This window comes from Camelina sativa, chromosome 1, assembly GCF_000633955.1.
Source record: "Camelina sativa cultivar DH55 chromosome 1, Cs, whole genome shotgun sequence".
NCBI classification, from domain to species: domain Eukaryota; kingdom Viridiplantae; phylum Streptophyta; class Magnoliopsida; order Brassicales; family Brassicaceae; genus Camelina; species Camelina sativa.
In genome coordinates, this window is record NC_025685.1 from 15,537,554 (window position 1) to 15,543,001 (window position 5,448).

The window sequence follows — 5,448 nt, forward strand, 5'->3', positions numbered from 1 at the left end:
TTTTCCACATGCCAAGGGACCCAAACCACAAGCTTATGGGAATGTGGTTGCTCTTACTTCGAACAGCAGAAATTGAAAAAAAGAAGGAAGCATGGTTTGTTGTGAATGGTGTGCCTATCCGTTATGGTCTGAGAGAACACACGTTGATATCTGGATTAGATTGTCGGTGCTATCCACTTAATTACAAGGAAGCCGGCAGTAACGATTTTCGAAGGAAGTATTTTTTACGAAAAAAGGTTAGACTTCAAGATGTGAGGGAAAAGCTAAAGGTAATGCAACCAGGTCGTACTCGTGATAGGTTGAAGATGGCGGTTCTCTACTTTTTAGGAAGCATCATTGTAGGCCATACAAAAGACTTAGGAGAAAAAGCTGCGGGTATTGATGAGTTTGTTGTAAGAGCAGTGGATGATCTAGATTTTTGTGTGTCTTTTCCTTGGGGGAGATTATCATTCGATAACATGCTAGAAGAGATTTCCCATACAATGTGCATTTTAAAGGGGTCGTGAAGAAAGAGGATGCGTTATGGCCTGTTCCAGGTTTCTGTATTCCATTGGAGGTTAGTTAGTTTAAAATTTGAAGTCTTTTCATTGTTTATATTTCTTAAAAGTGAAGCTGATTTTAGTTTTTATTTGTGTTGTGTAGTTTTGGGGAACACTTACATTGACGAAATTCCTGAGGCGGATGAAAGTTGTCCTAGGATGTGCAGGAGGAAATTTAAGAGTATCGGTCAAAAAGGTTTTCCTCTAAAGGATTTAGGTGATACACTTTGTACAACAACGGTTAGTTATCCTAACAACTGAAATTAGTAATCATTTGAATAAATTGGTTTGTAATGTATCTAAAGTATGTCGTTTACACAGGCAATTGCTAGTGTGATCCCACATATTGATGAAGAAATTCCTCTTCTCGATTTAATCATGGAAGAAGCTGAGAAAGACGATACCCATGATGTCGTAGTTGCCAGTTGGATGTGTCGCCTTCGTAGAGGACTACCTGTACTTTTGGAGGAGATATACACAGCAGATGTGGCTTCTCGTTCAGGAGAAAACGATGGGAATGAGGAAATAGACGCCAATGAGCAACGGAGAGAAGATACTATTGAGTTGGTGTATCTTCTAAGGACCATGAAGGAGGAGATGAAAACCCAGTTCGATAACATTTCGGCGAAGATTGATGGGCTTGAAAAAAGGATCGAACCGTTGGAAGTATTTGTGAAAGAGCAAGAGAAATCAAAGGTAATACTTCGTAATAATATAGTAATACTTGGTAATACTAGAAGATGTTAAACAATATTTGCTTTCATGTCATGCGCCTGGAGATGATGAGCATCTGAGTAGCTCGCAATGAGAAAGAGGGACAAAGAGAAAAAGGTCTAAGAAGTAGTAAAACTATGTTATTTTCTTTGATTTGTCATCGTAGTACTAGTAAAACTATGTAAAACTTCGTTATTTTGTTGGATTTGGGATTGGTAATACTAGTAAAACTATGTAAAACTTCTTATTTTGTTGGATTTGGGATTGGTATTACTAGTAAAACTATGTAAAACTACGTTATTTTCTTGGATTTGTCATTCGTATTTTTGGTAAACCTACGTAAAACTAAACAAAACAAGAGAATTCATAGAAAAATAGAGTAACATCATGATTCAACAAGAGAAGTCACATAAAAGCTAAGAAACTGAACCAACAAGAGAATTCATATAAAAGATAAGAAACAGAAACAGATTCAACAAGTTTTAAAGCAACGTAGAAGATCGACTCAGATAATATCAATCGAAACACAATCTATCCAGGAGATCGACTCGAGTGGAAAGCAACGCCACCTCCTCCCTTAGTTTGGCAATCTCGTCACTCTTCTCCTTAAGTTGCATCTGGAAATTATAGATCTGAGTATGATGGGGTCGAATTCCTTCAATCTCTCCCAATGGTTTTCAACATCCTTCCTTAAGCTTTGGGTTTCTTCTTCAATTGCATCAGCCCAAATTTTACGCCTGTGCAATCCATCATCCTGCAATATATATCAACGAACATACATCATACTCAGATCTCTCAATTGTATTTGATTTAGTTTAATTTACCTTATACTTAACACAAGTAAACCATCTCTTTTTCTTTGTTTCTGTTGGAGAGATCTCTTCGACGATTTGTTCGCCACATGGGCATATTCGAGGCATGCCCAAATCACCATCGGCTATGGCTTCTCGCAACGCTTCTAACTTCCTCGCCCTCTTCTGATCAGCATAGTATGGGTCAGCCTCAGATTGTTCCATAGTTTGAGAAGGAGAGAAATTATAGATCTAGAATTCGACTTTCAAGATGAGAGAAGAGAAGAAGACTTTCAGTTTCGAATAAAATGAATGAATGAATGAGCAGAAGCTTCTCAACTTTAAGAAAAATCTTCGGTGAAAGAAAGAAAAAACGAAAGCCTGGCCACATGTAAAAATTGTGTGCGTTCACACTGCGTGTTCACACATAGTTTTATCGATTAATGCAGTTGCACTAAACTTACAAATAGTTGTACTTTAGAGGTTTCTCAGTTTTATTAGTTATACTAAACATTAGCAGGACTTTTTTTAGTTTTACAGTTGATTAAACTTAACTAACATACAATTACAAGCTTTTTGCAACTTCATAAGTTAAAACATATAATTCTATAACTTTTTCATGCTTACTTGGTTATTATTTACAAAGTGACATTAAAAGTGTAAGGAAACACTTGTTGAGATTCTTTCATAAATAAATTAAAATTAGTATATTTTGGAAAATTATTCATTTATAGTAGAAACCTTTGTAGAACATTTATACAATATGTATTGTCAACACTGGTTTTAGGTAGTAGCACCAATTTTATTATTTTCAGTAGTACCAATTTTACCATTTTTACCAGTTTTATCTTAGTTGTGCCAGTTCTACTATCTTATATACACATATTTTGAAAGAAGAAAACATTAATAGACTTCAAATTAAGTTTCAAATTAAGTTTCAAGAGGGAGTTATGCCATAAAAAGTAGAGATTCGTCAAACCAAACACAATTGATACATAAAGAGGTGAATCAAATATGAACATTACAAGAATCTCCAAATAACAACCATTGGAGTCTTTGTCTCCGGTGCCTTTTATTATGCGTCCTAGGTCGAGTTTTTGGTCGTTTTCCCCCAGCAGATGCATACCTTTTTGTTTTCTTTCTTCCCCCTTTTATTTTCTGATCCGGAGGAATGATCTGCATATCTTGGACTTCATCTAGGACAGCCCATCGAGACTTATCAGGTACTAAATAAATTGTCCTGCAATATGCAATTGCCCACAGCTCCGTCCAACAATACTTAGTACACAACTCATGTAACTCGATATCCTTACCTCCATATTTTTGGAATGTAATGAAAGACGCCAATGCATGCACACAAGGAAACTTTTGTATATCGAAAAACCTGCAACTGCAACTTCTCAATCGCAACTTCACCAAATAAGGCTTTCCGTCACTGTCAATGACATTGTATTCAAGTTCGAAACCATTTAGCTCTGTCACCTTTAGTTTCTCAGCAGTTGCCCATAAATCATGTAAGTAGTTCTCCACTAAAGGCACCAATTTATTTGCGACTGATCCAGACACAGCATCTTTCCGATGTTCATTAAACCATTCAGAGAATTTTTTAAGTATTGCATCAAGCATGGGTATCAAGGAGTACCTCCTTGCATCTTTAAATACGCTGTTCAACGATTCAACACAGTTGCTTGTGTCTAGGTTGTATCTATCTCCTGGAAAAACACATCTTGCCCATCTTTCTTTCTGGGTAGATTCTTCAAGATACTTGGCAGCAGAAGGATATCTTGTCGTAAAAGAAGCGTAAGCAATGTTGAACTCAGCCACTGTGTAAAACCTACTACACTCCATGAATCTCCATGCAACAACGTCTTTGTTGACGTTACGAGCATAACCTTTCACATTTTGGGATAAATGCCATATACAAAAACCATGATGAGCTAGAGGATACACATTAGCTATGGCTGTAATGAGACTTGTATTTCTGTCAGTCATAAATACTATTTCAGAAGAATCCCCAACAACGGTTTTCAACATCTCCAAAAACCAATTCCAACTTGCATCATTCTCACCATCAAGAACACCAAACGCCAAGGGATAATGGTGACGGTTAGGATCTTGAGCCGACGCAAAAACAAGAACACCCTTATATCCGTTCTTTAGAAAAGTTGCATCCATAGTTATAACTTTCCTCATGACTTTAAATCCTTCAATGCTAGCTCCCAAAGCTATGAACAAGTACATGAATTTATTATTCTCATTGCAATGCACATATGATCTTGTACCATGATTAACCTTCTCTAACATGTGCAGATAACATCGCAGCATCTTGTAGCTTTCTTCTGGGCTACCTTTCAAATCAGTAACAGCTTGATTTTTCCCTCTCAACGCCGTGGAATATGATATATCAACACCTAATTTTGTCTTGACAAGATCCATGATAATTTTCGGAGGTGGAGTTTCCATTTGCCCTGGATAATCACCATGTAAAAGAGAAGCAACTAATTGTGGAGTGCCTTGCCTCTTACTATTGCTTGAACTTTGACTAGCCCGAGAGCATGTATGCATCTTGTTGTGCCTTCTAATCGAGAAAATATCTGTACCTCGAATCCTACCACCTCGTAAACCCCAGTTACATCCTTCTTTAGGACATTTGACCACAAACGTACCTTGTCCGACTTTTCTATTTCAAAACTAAAACAGTTAGCGAATGAAGCTCTATCCACCACATCTTGCAATGCCTTCTTGTTTGAAAATTCTTGAGGTTTAGTCAGATCCAAACCGTCATCCCATGGTTCAATATACTTACACGGTTCTACAGTAGGTCGTGGCTCAATATATTCGTCACCTTCATCACCCTCTACAGCCTTTTCTTTGCCTACGTAGACAACAATGGTGTTAGGTCCGATTTCACCATCCTTTGGTCCACTATGGGCACTGTGGGCACTATGGGAACTTGCTCAGGTTGTGGTTTGGAATGGATGACATTTACAATNCTTCGCTTCTCATAATTAACAGAGTCTAGATAAACATTAACATCCTCATCATCATTAAGCTCACAATGCTCAAATGTTTCTACCAGTAGTGGCTTGTAGCTCAGCTGCAACTGAACGTTACTTTCAACAAACCCAAGCTTCCTTTGTATCCTTGCTTTTAACATCAACAATGTTATATTCCTCTTGGACATTATACTATACATGCGACCTTCACATTTAAAATGTAGGCTGACGTTCTCGCATATTGTATCCTGCCTAACCAACCAATATAAAAAATCATAATTAGTACTACAACTAGTTTTACTAAATATACCAGTATTACCAGTTTCACCTTCTCTCTCTCCTATCAAAATCGAATTGAATTGTAAACGAGTTCTAATCTCCTTAATTCACTGAAATCGAAAGCCAAAT